This window comes from Gossypium raimondii, chromosome 4 (genome assembly GCF_025698545.1).
Source record: "Gossypium raimondii isolate GPD5lz chromosome 4, ASM2569854v1, whole genome shotgun sequence".
Lineage (NCBI taxonomy): Eukaryota > Viridiplantae > Streptophyta > Magnoliopsida > Malvales > Malvaceae > Gossypium > Gossypium raimondii.
The window spans coordinates 3,568,901-3,585,501 of record NC_068568.1 but is presented as its reverse complement, the minus strand read 5'-3'; the positions used below and the strand labels follow the sequence as shown (position 1 = coordinate 3,585,501).

At 31.8% G+C, this 16,601-nt stretch overlaps 1 long non-coding RNA gene and 1 pseudogene across 1 annotated transcript; both read left to right on the top strand.

Annotated features, from left to right (window-relative positions):
• Positions 1-366: 366 nt before the first annotated feature.
• On the top strand, positions 367-701 carry LOC105780382 (uncharacterized). Its single transcript, XR_001129257.2, has 3 exons — positions 367-416; positions 515-549; positions 668-701. It is a non-coding gene; the product is annotated as an uncharacterized LOC105780382 (long non-coding RNA).
• Positions 702-6,742: 6,041 nt separating this feature from the next.
• On the top strand, positions 6,743-8,762 carry LOC105779130 (L-type lectin-domain containing receptor kinase IX.1-like; annotated as a pseudogene).
• Positions 8,763-16,601: the final 7,839 nt, after the last annotated feature.

The following is a 16,601-nucleotide window of genomic DNA, read 5'->3' as shown; positions in this document are numbered from 1 at the left end:
ACCTTTTGATTGGAAAAAGAAGTGTTGGGTCGATCTTGCTTTTGACCAATGATGAGGTTTTAGTGAATATCAAAATTATGGAATCAATTTATGTTTTTTTTCGATAATTTTAATTGTTTGCAATGATAATTGTTCAAGTGGAAAATAGTATTTATTTTCAGCTTTGTGGTGGGTGGTTGTACCATTAAGATTGAGAATGAAATTATCGAATTATAGTCGGTTGAAATCCGCTGTGCCTTTTTTTAATATCATGGTAATCATTTCATTTTTTTTCTGTATGTTATATAATGTAAGCTTCAACATTTGTTCAATCCAATAGCAGTTTGTTCAAAATAGGAACATGAAACATTCTCTTATTTTTGGTGACTTCTGGGCTTTCTTCATTCTTCTTAGTGGTTCCTTGGTTGCTTCATATGGTTCTCTCTCCCTGTCTACATTTGGTTTGACTATTCAAAACATTATAATGGGATTTTCAGAAAACTTAAATGGGTTCTTTTTCTTTTTATTGCTGCAGATGGGCCTTTATATGATTTTACTGCTTACACAGAGGTAAAACAGTTTGAGAATAGATCATTTATCTATTGACTATATTATGAATATGTAGTCTGAAGTTATTTGATTCATTGCAATGTCCATAACAATTTTTGATGATGTTGTTGGTTTGCAGTGTAAAGCACAGCCAGAGGAGCCACTGTACCAAGAAGGGATTCTGAAAGATGAGCCTCCCATTATGAGACCTGCCGTTTTTGGCGAAACTGCAACTGGTTTTTACACTCCAGGTTTTCTCTTGAAGAATCTCACCGTGGACAATTTTTACTGTTTCTCCAGTTAAGTTCTCCATCCATATGAATTTCGGATACAAATATTAAAACACAAATACTTTAAGAAAAGAATAAACAAGTTCATCGACATAGGTGAACCCTTAATGTAACTGTTACTGACTTACTGGCATGTCACACTGTATCACCCGTGGCCCAACAAGTGGCAATGTTTAAGGTTTGGGTTTATCAAATAAAGTGGCAACCGACATATGCAAATGCTAGATATGGCCCCAGTTCAGGAACATCCCCCTATTGTAGAGGCAATTGACATTTTAACATAGACAAAAACTTTTACTGTGAATATCAGACAAATTGTATTTTGAAACATTAGAGGATTGACTTACTCTGTTTGGTGCAATTACAGCTTGGATCAAAATACAAAGTGCAAATTCAGCTCTCATTAGGGCAAGCTTGAAGACAGAAAACAGAACATATAATTGTGTAGGGACTGTTTTGGCTAAGAATGGTTGCTAGTCATTTCTCAAAGGTGGATTTGTTATTGATTCACCTTCAAATTTAGCTTTACTGCTATTCCAGGTGAAATTGTTTTCAAATCAATATAAATTTAGGCTTTTATATGTGAAAAAGACTGAGCATTAGATTATTAATGTTGTCACTAATTTTTGCTTCTAAGAGCCCTTTTTTTTCTAATATCCTGGATATGCAGAACTCAAATGATAAAGACATTGATATAACAATTGATAATTCCTCGTTACAGCCATTTACAGATCAAGAATGAAGGTTCAATCAGCAATTCATGATTAACACTGTAATTACTGTTGACACACTTTGTGAAATGATATTTCAACAATGGTAATGTTCAATATCTTAACAAAATTACTTACTGTCTATTTTTTTCCCCAGTAAAGGAAGCGTGCTGTAACAATACATGTCTCAGATCAACAAGGTAATAGGTTGCAAGGAGCAACAATAACTATAAACCAAGTCTCAAAGGATTTCCCATTTGGTTCTGCAATAGCACACACCATTCTTGGGAATTTGCCCTATTAGGTGTGTGTTCATATTCATTTCTTAATACTTGTCGGACAATGCTAGCTAATTGATCTTGTTTTTTTTTGTCTTCCAGAACTGGTTTGTTGAACGATTCAGTGCAGCAGTGTTTGAAAATGAACTGAAATGGTATGCAACAGAACCAGATCAAGGGAAAACCAACTACACCTTAGCCGACCAAATGCTGGAGTTTGTTAGAGCTCACCAAATAATAGCCAGAGCCCACAACATATTCTGGGAAGACCCCAAGTACACGCCTTTATGAGTGAAATTACTTTTGTCTTCTGCTAGATTAAAATGTTTTTAATATCCTTTCTGTAGACAATTTGATTAAGGTCAAATAAGCTAAAATTTGAGAGGCAATTGGACAACTCACAGGCTGAAATTTCTTCTTTCAAGTATGCTTTTTTTAGGTCTAATTATGAAATTTGTCCCTTTATTTTACAGCATCTGAGAAGTTAGTCCCTCTGATTTGTCAGAATGGTCCTCATATTTTATGAACACTAAGAAATTAGTCCAATTGAGTAACACTGTTAAACTTTCTTGTTAAACTGAGCTGTTCAGGAACTTATGTGCTAGGAATTAGTAAAAACCAGCAGTAGCATATTTATGGTACAAAAAAATTAACCTATATTCAACTTAGGTTACTATTGAAGTTTTGAGTATAGTTTTGGCACAGCATGGAACATGTTAATTTTGCACCATGCATCTGGTGTAATTATATGTTATTTTCAGTCTTACTAACCTGGATTATTTTAACAGTTTGTATCCTTGGTGCATCCATCAGTTAGTGTTGATTGTTTGATACTACATGATTGTTATGAATCATTTGCAATGTATTGCTTTAGAAGATACCTTGTTGCTTGCTTGGGTATGTTCATTTCAAAGACCTTGAACTTCAAATAAAGATTTTACTTCTTATCTCTGGATCAGCCTTGCACGATATTTCATTTAGTTTACAGTTTTTGTGGTGACATTGTCTTTGTTATTTGCTTTGCTTATGCCCTTGAATCTAAATTTTGGACACCCATATGTTATTTTCAATGTCATTTCAACACTCTGCTTTTTCATATCTTTACTTTTTAAGAATATATAGGTTCTTCTGATGTCTAACATACCATAATCATAATTCCCCTTAATGCACTAAAAGGAATATGCACTACTTTGTTAGTAAGCAAAGTACAGGATGTTGTTGAACTTTGGCCTGCAATGCAACAGAAACCAAGAAGAAACCAAAGATGCGATCAAAGATCCAAGTTGAACCGGATAAGCAAAGACATTTTGTTTATTTTGTTCATTTGTAACTTGATTTAGTTGCAATGTAATTTATACTTAAAGTTAGTAGGAGTAGTTGTTGATTTATGTTTCATCTTATAGCTGGTATGTCAGCTACATTTTGTTTGAAATTCTATCTAGGCTTTAGTCATGTATTAGAGGGAGCAGTTATACATTAGTTAACTGCCATATTTCATTGTAACATAAATGCTTCTCAAGTCAATGAAACAGATCTGATTTTTGGAAATCAAATTCAGTTTTCTTCTTGTTCAAACTTCTTTGCATTCGTTTTTCTTTTTCTCCTTAGTTTTATGCTAAAAAAACCAACACATGTAATCCGGACTACTTATGTATATGGCATATTGCTTATTCAAGTAATGAAGTTAATATTTACATCATCCGGGTTACTTGCTTCTGTTTTCTTCCTCTACTGTCAAAACCCCAACAGATGTGATTTTCAACTCTTCCCTTTAGCATTGATGACCAGCTCAAGGCTCGACATTGCACGTTCTATATGGTGGCCATAGGTTATTTTAGTTACTAGCCAACGGTTGGTTCTAGTTTTGAAGTTATTTGGTGCTAGCAATGTCTTGCGTTGAGTTACTGATGACAAACATTTGAAATAACATGCATTAAGACGCACAGACATTGAGAAAAAGGGTATTGTAAATATTTCATTAAAAAGATTTGAAAGAAGAATGAATAGTAATAATTTTTAAATTTTTCTCTAGTTTTAATTTATTTTAATTATTTATTATTAAAAATAAATATAATTGTAATAACTTTTAATCATTTATTAATTTTGTAATTGTTAAATAATTTTAAAAACTTCTATTATATATCATTTTTAATCTAATGTCCTTAAAAGTCATTTTTTATTTTTACCTCACCGCTACAGCTGTTTTTGAATCCAAACACACACTCCACCGCTGTTTTTAATCTCACTGCTACAATATCGAATCTTACCGCTACAGTAACTAATCTCACTGCCACCGCTATTTTTAATCTCACCGGAGCTAAACACGCTGCCCATCCAAACTAAGCCTAAGTCTTGATGGAGCAGGAAAGCTACTTGTGGTGGAGCACAGATTGGCCATGGGCCATGGCGCCAATGACCTTTTTCTTGGTTTGATAACGTGCAAAGATTCTGCATAGGTTCTCGTATTTAGATTTCAAATATTTCTTTGAGTTAGTAAACCCATGTTGTGTTGAGATTCTAAAATATAGAGATAATATTTGACCAATCAATAAATGTTATTCTATTCGTACTATATTAGCAAAAATGTATAAGAAAAAAATAAAATAGACTTTATGACGGCTAACACTTTTCCTAAAGTTTTTTATGCTTTTAAAAATTGAATACGATAGAATAAAGCAATTCTATTAGGAATCCAAATGGCGAATAATATATAACTCTTCTGAAGGCCATCTTGAAAAGGAAAGTTTAAGGGTGCGTTTTAATTTTTTGATGATAGGTTTATTGTTCAAGTATCTTTCTGGCTTGCTACGTGTCTTGGCATGAGGGAGATATAACAGTTGTTTACCCTTTTTTAACATTATTAAATAAAAATAATGTAAAACAATAGTGACATATATCCAATGAAAAAAAAATAAAGGTTTTAGTTTTTTGAATACCCAAACTTGACATTAGTGATGCGTAATTGACATGTGTGTATCTTCAGTATCATCATGTGCTAGCGTGAGTTTTAGTTCGAATTTTTTTATTATTTTTTGACATGTCCTACCCTTATCCCAACTAATGATGTTCATGGTCGGGGCCTAAGCATGATATTAACATATTTTATGTTTGCTCAAGTCTGACTTGACTAGAAATATGGACTTAAAATTTTGTCTAAACTGCTTATCTTCATAAATGAATAATCCAAGTTCATTTTAGTTCTGCCTATATTATATTTAAAAAAAATTAAAGTATATTTATATCATTTTTAATTTAATGTTTAATAATTTTATATAATTTTATTTATTAAAAAAATTATATATAGTCATCTTAACTTTTTTAATGTTTACATTAAAGTAGCATTATATACTACTATAAATTTAATTTTTATGTGTTATAAATTATATAATATATAAAAATAACATAATATAAAACATCATCAACTTTAAAAAAGGTGGGTTGGACGAACTTAATCTTAAATGTTCAAACTTGAACCCAACACATTTTAAACACGCCTAACCTTTCTAGAGAAACCTATTTTTCAAATATAATATTTTTATCGATTCCTCCAAAATTTCAATTAAACTTTCAAACAGTCGTAAACAAGTCTAATCCCAACTCACAAGTTGATGACCCTTGAGTTATAGTTTATGTAATTTTAGTAGGAGCCGTAAATGTGGGAGAGCCCATACAAGGCGCCAATGACGTCTTGACCAAACAATTGGAAATTAATTAATGTCTCAAAAATGCATAATATTTTAGTCCTCAAACTATATAAAAAAAATCATTTTAGCCCCTTTTCCGTTTTGTGCTTCATTTGAGTTTTGAGATTTTGGTTTTTATTAAATTATCTAAAATTAGATAAAAAAATTAATATCTATTAATTTTGTTGATATATATATATAAAATTTAACATATATAAATCATTTAAAAATAAAAATTTATTAAAATATTTTAATTATTAAAAATAAAAATAAAAAGATAAAATTTTTAATTATATTTTCTTTTCCTTTTCCATATTCATTAATATACAAACTAAATCTAAAATTAAAATTAAAATCTCAAATTTTTTAATTTTACTTTACAATATTTGATAAATCATTGAAAATTAAAAATTTTAGCATATAATATTTTAAATGCGTTTAATAATTAAATATAAAATTTTGAAAAAAATGTTGAATAAGATAAATAGCTAGGTAACTACTTAATTATTAGAAAATTTTATGTTGATTTTATTTTATTAAAAAATGAAATAAATTACCTTTTAAAAAAGTTCAAATATTCAGTACTTATATTTACTAATTATCAAATAATTTTTTAATATAAATTCAACAATCATAAAATTTAATATTAAAATTCAGTACTTAATTTAATATACGTTCATATATTCAATATTTGTTCTTTAATTTTGATTTTAATGCTTTTTTGAGAAAGAATGGTATGAAGCAATGATATTATAATATTTGCATCCTTTTTCAATAGTTTAATGTCACATTAACATTTTAATGATGTGGCATTAAACTATTGAAAATAAATAATATCCGTGTTTCAGATAATCTTTTTTCATCGACGCAACTGGGTGTCTAAATTCGATTTTGAATTTGGAAGCTTTTTTTTAAATTCCAACAATGAGAATGGAGAATTTAATTTGATGGAAAAGAATTCCAAGAGTTGGACAATAAAAATAATTTGAGCATTAAAAGGCAAAAAAGAAGCATTACTGAATTTTAATAATTTTTGTACTTTATAACTTGTATATTTTATGTTTAATTAATGTCCAGAATTCTCTTTTGTGTGTTCGAATTACTATATAAGTTTAGTTCAAAATTATTAAAAAAATGTCTTTGTTCTTTTTTTTTTTTTTTTTGACGAAGTAGCTATTATTTATAGTAGGAAGAACTGAAAATCAATTACCTCGCAATTGCAGCAACTATTCTCAATCCTCACTTTGAAAATGATGAAAGCTGAGGATGCTGAGAATTTGTATCTAAAATCTCAGAACCCTGCATTTCGTTCCATACTATCCATCCTTGTTATGGGGTTACTTGTTGCTGCATCATCAATGGATGATCATAACATCAATTTCAATTTCGCTGGTTTCACCCCAAATATGCCTGACATAGTGTATGAAGCTGATGCATACGCATCCAACAACGCACTCCAACTCACCCTTAACCAAAGGAAACAGAATCTACGGGGTGGTATTGGTCGAGCCACTTATTACAAGCCAATGCACCTTTGGGACAAATCATCTGGGAATCCCGTACTTGCAGATTTCACCACTCAATTTTCTTTCTCCATTGATTCCTTGCATAATAACCCAGGTGATGGGTTTGCGTTTTTCATTGCTCCCAATGGCTCAAAAATCCCACCAAATTCCGGAGGTGGTCACTTGGGACTTCAAAGTGACGGCATCGTCAACTCTCCATTTGTTGCAGTGGAGTTTGATAATTTTGGCAATTCTTGGGATCCTTTGGGTTGTCAGCTCACGTGGGCATTGGTCTCAACTCTACTGAGACTTCTGTTACTGCTGTTAAATGGTGGTGGAATGAGATTGCAAATGGGGGACTAGTTAATGCTTTCATCACTTACAACTCTAGTACAAACAACCTGAGTGTTCTTTTACTTGATGCTGATGATTTTACTCGTCAAAATTCATCTAGGCTTTCTGCAACTCTGGATCTTAGCATATATTTACCAGAATGGGTCACATTTGGCTTCTCAGGAACCACTGGAAGTTATTATGAGCTTCACACTATTTATTCCTGGAATTTCAGCTCTACCTTACAAGTTGTCATGCCCACGAATACAACTATCAATCCTCCAGCAACAAGCCCTCCAGCCAACCCCAAGAGGAAGAGTAGGACATGGCTATGGGTAGTTTTAGCCATCATTGGTGCCATTTCTGCTTCACTCCTGGTTCTGGGTCTGGTTTGGTTTTACTGCAGGAGGGGAGACGACAGCAGGAAAGAAGATGGGACCATGTCTGTCAACGTAAACAGAGAAATGGTGACAGCACCTAGGAAGTTTTCCTACAAGGAGCTAAGACTTGCAACCAGTAATTTTGCCGATGAAGGTCTGCTTGGGGAGGGAGGTTTTGGAAAGGTTTATTTAGGCTTCTTGAGGGACATAAGCAGCAATATTGCTGTCAAAAGGGTAACTCCAAATTCCCAGCAAGGGTTTAAAGAGTATGAATATCAGAAATTACCACTATTACCAGATTGAGGCACAGGAATTTGGTCCAACTCATCGGTTGGTGCCATGACAATAATCAGTTCCTCATTGTGTATGAGTTCCTTCCAAATAAGAATCTCGATTACCATCTACATAGAGAGCCATGCATATTGATATGGGATAAAAGTTATAAAATTGCTATGGGATTGGCTTCAGCGTTGTTCTATCTGCAGGAAGAATGTAATCAATGCGTGTTGCATCGAGACATCAAGTCAAGTAATGTTCTGTTGGATTTGAGTTTCAATGCCAAGCTTGGTGACTTTGGGTTGGCTAGGCTTGTTGACCATGGACAAGGGTCTCAAACAACACAGGTTATGCTCGGGACGGAAGGTTATATAGCACCCGAGTGTCGTGACACATACAAAGCCATTAAAGAATCCGACATATACAGTTTTGGTATTGTTGCCTTGGAAATAGCCACCGGAAAGAAGGCGATTGCTGTAATCGAAAGGAACGGCCAGAGATTCAAAACAAAACTGGTGGGATGGGTTTGGGAGCTATATGGGAAAGAGAATCTTTTTGATGCTGCAGACCCAAGATTGTCTGGCAATTACGACATGGAACAAATGGAACGGCTGCTCTTAGTCGGGCTGGCCTGTGCTCACCCAAACTATTTTGACCGCCCATCCAAAACGCAGGCTGTCGACATCCTTTCTTCCAAAGCTCCACTACCTGTTTTACTACCGGAGATGCCGATTCCAACATACATTGTATCACCGGAAGACACTATTGTTACATTTTAACATCCATTTCATCCAATACTAGAGCCAAAATGAGGGTCAAGTCTGTTAAGATTATGCTAAGTCGTTTATTTTCTCTATATAAAGGGTCAATTGTACTTGGTTTTTGCATGAGAAAGTATTTTGCCGGTGCTCATTGCTCTTGCTTTACTTCCTTGTCTTTTAATCTTATTGGTATCCAAGCCAGGTTTGAGAAAAAAGTGGGTCTCTTAATCATTTTATTTTGCTGCAACAACTAATGATGCCTCTGAAACTTTTGTTCATCCTGCTCCATTGGAGCATGTTGATGGAAAATTTCTTTTGGACTGTTGCTAGTAATGGTGTGCGAGAGCCAGCATTTGGTACGTTCGAAGCACAATGAGCAGAGTTTGAAGCAAGGATCTAAGGCAAAGAAACACTTTAGATTAATTTTATTCCATGACTTGATCCTTACAAGAGACCAAGTAGAGAGGGAGTTTTACCCAGCATGCCTGTGTATGATAAAATTAATTTAACCAACTAAATATCACTAAAAATGAGAAAAACCCATACATACTCTTAGATGAACAAATTTCTTCTCTTCCCCAGCAAAATCTTCAGTATCTAAAACCCATACATGCTTGGCTTCTCTCACTTGAATTTAATATTTTCATGTTTGATTCAGCAATTGTAAAACTATTTAAAAATACATTTTACTTAATTACCTTCGTTTACTCTTATTATTATTATTATTATTATTATTATTATTATTATTATACAAGTATTGAAGTTAGACCTATTCATGGTGTCGAAACCACTTTTTTCGAAACAAAAGGGGGTCGACTTTTAAAATAAAATAAAAAACACAGGAGTCGCCACCAACATTTTTTGAGGTGTGATTGGATCACCTTGCAATTTAATCGTTTTAATAAAACATTTTGATTTTACTAAAACAATGATTTTGGTCTACGAAAATTGAGAAAAATGGATTCGGGAGTTGGTTACGTGCGAGGAAGGATTAGTACCCTCGTCACGCCCAAAATTGGTACCTAATTGATTAGTTAATGTCTTAATGTTGAAAGTTGAAAATTGTGAGGAGATTTAAAATACGATCCTTTTGTTAAAATTACCTAGAAGAATTTAAAAAGGGCGCATTTTACGTCAATCGAGAAAAATAATTATACCCTGTAAGTTAGGATATAATCTTTGTGGACACCATTTTTTGGTAAAACGGGTTGACTTGGGTTTTGAAAAATGAAATCGAATGTGGGAGTCGCCACCAATCCTTTTTGGTAAGGTGTGGTCGGATCACCTTGAAAAGAGTTGTTTTTAAGAAACGATTTAATTTTTATTAAAACAACGATTTTGGTCCACGAAATTCAAAAAAATGGGTTCGGGAGTCGGTTATGTACGGGGAAGGATTAGCACCCTCGTAACGCCCAAAAATTGGTACCAAGTTGATTAGTTAACGTCTTAATGTCAAAAATTGAAAACTTTAAAGAAATTTAAAATACGATCCTTAAAAAACTCGAATGACATGGATTAAAATTCAAGAGGATATTTGGCTATTTGGTTAAACGAGAAATCGAAACCCAGCACATTAGGGCATGTTCCTCGAATTTCCAAACGCAAAATATAGTCTTACTTTGAAAATTTTTTTGAAAGGATATTTGGCTATTTGGTTGAACGAGAAAAATCGAAACCCAGCACATTAGGGCACGTTTCCTCGAATTTCCAAACGCAAAATATTGCCTTATTTTGAAATTTTTGAAAGTATATTTGGCTATTTAGTTGAACGAGAAAGTCGAAACCTAGCACATTAGGCCACATTTTCTCGAATTTCCAAACGCAAAATATTACCTTACTTTGAGAAATTTTTAAAAGGATACTCAGTTATTTGGTTGAACGAGAAAAATCGAAACCCAGTACATTACAGCACGTTTTTTCGAATTTCCAAACGCTAAATATTGCCTCATTTAGAAAAACTTTCCTTTTTGAAGTATGGTGTTAATATACATAATGGAATAATAAATATGATAATGTGAATAAAAATAATATGAGCAAAAACGAATAAAAAAAAATCAATCATGTATATACCATAACAAAATAAATAAATAAATAAATAAATAAACTAAAACATAAAATGAACATATAAATAAATACATAAATGAACATAAAAATACAATAAAGGAAAATAGATGAAAATTATAAAATATGGACATGTGTGTGTATATATGGGAACTATATATGTATGTATATACATCAAATTATGAAAATATGAAAAATATATAAATTATAAGATATAAAAATATAAGTATTTACATGTATATGTGTATAGATTATAAAATTAAAAATTTATAAAATATAAGTATGTGTGTTATAAAACGTGTGTATGTACATAAATATAAAATTCTAAGATATAACAATGTGCATATATATATATATACATATATATATATATATATATATATATATTATACAAATTTAAAAAATATGTACATACATATATCATAAAAACTTATTCACATATATATACATACTTGAAATTGTAAAATAATAATAATAATAAATACGTACATATAAATATATATGAAACATGGGATGTACGCACGTATGTATACTAAAATAATTGTATGTATGTATATACATATAACATAACTTGAAGTAAAAAGGTATTTAATAATATTAATAATGATGCTAATAATAATAATAATAATAATAATAGTTTTAATAATAATATGAAATAATAAAAATAATAGCATATATTAAAATAACGTACACATATATATATAAAGATAAATGAAAATATAAATAAAACAAAAATAAAATAAAATAAAATAAAAACGCAAGGGATTAAATATAAATCAGAAATAAATTTAAGGGCTCAAATCACAAATAAAAAAGGGTAATTAAAACACGCTGCAAAAGGATAAGGATTAAACATGAAATATTCCCACGTCACTGAAACGGTGCCGTTCTAGCGGAATCCAAGCGCCTGGTCTTCGGACCAAATTGAAACAGGTGCGAAAATTCATGGCCGAAATTGAAAATAAAAAAGAAACCGCATTGAAAACAACGCAAAGGTGGAGGGACCAATTGCGAAAATATCCCCTCCAGTGAAAACACACGGACCCTCCGGGTCGGATCGGGTCGACGTGCGGATTAGTGGGCGAAACGCCTGGGGCTATGGCACAAAATGGCACCGTTTTAAGTGCTTATATAATTAAAGTTTTTTTTTAACTTCATTTTCTGCTCTTTCAAAGAAAAAAACAAGTTCTCTAAAAAAAATTTTCTCTCCCCCTCCAGTCCATAGCCCAGAATCCGGCGAACAGGGCCGCCACGTCGCCGTGGAGCCGGCGTCGCGCCGGCCACCGTGCACGGTGGCCGAAAATTTCAAAAAAAGGTAAAATTTATATTTTTATTTTTATACGTTCTTGCACTTATAGAGAAAGAAAGAAATGGCTAATGCGTTTAAAAGAAAAAAACGAAATAAAAAAAATCACCTTGAAACTTAGTTTTTTTTCTTTTATTGATATTTGTTTTTTTGTGTGACAAAAATGGAAGAAGAGCCCCCAAAATCTCTAGAGCCCCCATTACATTTTTGTTTTCGGCTTTTATAGCCTATTTTACTACTGTTTGTTTCTGCTACTTCTCTTGTTTGTTTGCAGGTCTGGAGGCGCAAGTGGGAGACTTGACGTGCGGCGCGACGGGTGGCAGTGGCAGGGCTAGGGCGGCGCCTGCTAGTCAGAAGACCCTAGGTGCGGCGCACCTAGGGTTTGAAAATTTTGTTGTTTCTGATTTGTTTCTGATTTGAGTTTCTGGGCTAGGGTTAGATTTGGGCTTATTGGGCTTTTTCTGATTTGGGCTGTGGGTTTGTTATTGGGTCAGGTGGGTTTGGAATTGGGCCATTCAGGTTTGGGTTGGTGGGTAAGGTTTAGTTTGGGTTAGGGGTTAATTGGGTTGTTTGTAATTGGGCCCCGGGTCAAAAATTGGGCCCTACAATCTTAAATCCCGAAACGAGAATAAGCACCAAAAAATTTTATTTACTTAGAAATTTAGAAATTTTTGATTGTCTAGGTTTTAGAAAAGAAATCGTATTCCGTAAGTTGGAAAATGATCTTTTTTAATTCCCGAGATAATTTAAAAAATGTGTTTTTGAAAATTGGTTCGCATATTTGGATTTATCGAAAAGAAATCAAAACCACGTAAGTTAGGGAACGACCTCTCGAATTCCAAAATATGAAATATTGCTTGTTTTTAAAAGTCTTCCTTTTTGAATTTGGGTGAAAATTAATGTAATATTTAAAATGATATACGTATAAAATATTAAACTATCGAATGATTACATTACGAGTGTATTAATAAACAGTTCATAGCATATGTAACTACGATGATTACAATACATACATCACTTTAATACTAATATTAACAATCAAAGAAAAATAAAATCAATAATAATAACAATGAATAATAACAACAATAAAAATAATAAAATAAACACATAACAAGGCAATATCAAATTTAAAAGAACAAGGAATTAACAAATAAATACACGAATAAGCATTGAGGAAAATAATTTATAAAATATTAAAAGGACAATTAAAAATGAGTGAAATTAAAGTTGTAGTAATAATAATAATGGTAATAATAATGATAATAATAATATATAAAAACGACAATAAAAAATATAAAAGGTAAGAATAAAATAAAACGAAAATTTAACTTTAAAAGGCTAAACTTAAAATAAATAAAGGATTTAATTGAAATTAAACTAAATTTAAGAGATGAATTAAGAAAAATAATAAACAAAGGACCCAATTAAAAGGCGCGAATAACTCGAGGGAACCAAATGGGGAAATATCCCCACCCTCCAAACGCTACTGCTTTACTAGGACGAAATTGGAAACGAAATAAAATTTAAAGTATCAATTGAAAAAAAAATTGAATTAAAACAAATGAAAAATGCGGAAGGGCCTAACGCGCAAATAAACCATTGAAGTAAAAACACGAGGATCCTTCCCTCGGGTCGGGTCAACACGCGGGTTGAAGGGGTGAAACGACGTCGTTTTGCCCACTGGAGTTAAGGCCCAAAACAGCACCGTTTAGTTCCTCTATAAAAACCATTTTTTTTTTAAAATTCTTATTTCTCCCCTTTTCTCTAAAAAAAAAAAAATCATAAATCCTCTCCCCTTTTCTCTCAATTCCAAAATCCGACCATGGCTCAGGCGCCATCGTGGTGGCTGCTGGTCGCTAGCGACGCCGCCGCCGTCCGCGGTGGCCGGAAAATTGAAAAAGGCCATTTTTTGGGTCTTTTGACTCCCTTGGCCTAAAACTATCGTTTTTCAGCGAAAACGACGAACCTCACCCACGGTGGTGCAAAATGCGAATAAAAAGGTATGTTTTTTTGTTTTTATTTCTCTTCCTATTTTTGTTTGAAAGATAAAATCAAACGAAAATAAAATGAAAACAAGAAAAATATAAAACTACCTATGCAAAATAGTTCATTGTTTCTTTGATGTTTTTTTTTTGTATTCGTATTCTGTAAAAAAGTTTTTTTTTAGTTTTTTTTACAACACTGTTTTTAGGGCTTTTTATAGCCTAAAAATTACAGCTTTTTTTTCTCTTTTTCTTTTTGTTGCCGTTTTCTCTGTCTTTATTGTTTGTCCTTGCAGGTACGGAGGCCATACGGAGGTTGACGTGGCTGATGTGCGGCGACAGCAGCTGAGAGGGTTTAGGGGCTAGAGTTTGTTCTGTTTTTGGGTGTTGGGCTTGTAATTTTTTGGCTAGGGTTTTTGATTTGGGCTTGTATTTGGGTTTAATGGATTTAATGTAATTTGGGCTCGTAAATGGACTTTTGATGTTTAGGCTTTTTTATTTTATGGTTTTATTTATTATTCCAGGCGCAGGCAAATTGGGCCTGTTACACATGGGTTAGGCTATCCGTCTAGATCCAAAGGTCGTCTAAAATTTAGGAAGATTTGGAAAAAAAATATTAGGTCAAAAAATAGACTTTAACAAAAAAATTAGGCTCGTTTAAAATATGTGTCAGGTTCGGACTTGAACATTCAATGTCCGACTCATTCTAAGTTTATAATACTTTATATTATGTTATTTTTTATATATATTATGTAATTTGGAAAACATTAAAAAAATTTTATAATAGATATATAATACTATTCTAATGTGAACAATAAAAAAATGTTATGACGACTATATAAAAATTTTCAATAAATAAAAAAGGTATAAAATTATTAAATATTAAATAAAACAATAAAAATATATTTTTAAAAAAATTTAAAAATAATATGGTGGACCTAAAATGGGCTTGGGTTAAGTCTTTTGCAAATATGGGCGAGTTTAAACAAAATTTTAAGTTCAAATTTTGGATCAGATGGGATTTGGAAAAACATAAAATATATTAATATTATGCTTAGGCTTGACCTGTATGAACACCTCAAATTGAAACTTACAGTTTTTTTACTAATAAATCAATGCATTTAACTAGTAAAGTAATTTTTTATATTATCTCTCTTCTAGAAATAAATAACTAGTAAAGTAACTTTTAAGTACATATCTTTTTTAACACTTATTTTTTCAGTATTTAACTCTTCAATTTATCAAACATAGTCTAAGTCTTAACAAATTTGTAACTTCAAACTCAAGCAAATCAATTTTACCGACTGATCTTTGTACACGAACAAGGTTGTTAGAATTGACCTAGCCAAGCCGATTGGATCGGTTAAACAAAAAATTTATCGGTACATCGCTATAGAAAAAAAGTTGAATCAGATGACCCATATGAATCAGTATTAATTGTATTGATTGATTTCGTTTGTATCGACCGGAATATATTGTATTAGTCGACACTTTTTTAATTTTAAATTTAATTTTTTATTATTTATTTTATATTTGTTGAATTATTAATTGTCATATACATGGTATGTGAATGTGATGATTTTATTTTAATTTATGAAATGCTTTTTTAGCTTTTTTTTGTTTAATGGTGGATTATATTTGTAAAGTTTATTTAAGAATATTTTATTTAATTAATAAATATTTTATATTTAAAATTAATCTAATTTTATTATTTAATATTTGTAAATATTTCTATATACATATATCAAATACTTTTAAAAATAACAAATGGGTATATATAATTCAATCAAATCAATTTAATTTTTCAAATTTTAGACTAATTAAAGTTTTTTTAATTTGAATAATGTAATTACATATAAATTAAAATATGTATATAGGGAATTTATTTCTCGAAATAGGTTTTTTGGGGATATTCGACACAAATGGGTATCTAAGTCCTAAATGTTTTACAACAGTTATTGTAAAATTTATCCTCCAATTATTTGCTGATGTTGGAGCTCTGGTTGCTACTCGTTCGATGACCTGTTAGAACAAGAATAAAATTTTGCTTGGCTTCTTCCTTTTTGGTTTGAGTTGTTTATGAATTACAAGATTGTGATATATTTGACATAACAACGATGTACTTCGGCTAAGATTTTGAAGCGTTTCAATCAATCTTTTTGTTCTTATCACCTTGTTGAATGAAAAGTTATTAGTTTTTCTCGAGGGTTTTCCCAAGAGATTTATCTGCTGTTTTGGAGGAGATTATCTTGTGATCTCAATCTGACATTTGGCGTCACTTTCCCCTTGGTACCACACGACTTTGAGAGCTGGAAAATCTTCAAATTCACAACTATCTTTCTCCCCAGCCTTTATCTTTTTCTTGTGTTGAGTGTTTGGTTTATTTTGTTGGTGATCACTACCGAGCAAAGTAAAGAGTTGCTTTTGATGTTGGTTGAGTGATCTATTGTTGTCTATTGGAACCGCATAAACTTGCTTTATGATGGGGTTATGAGCTTTACTCGGTAG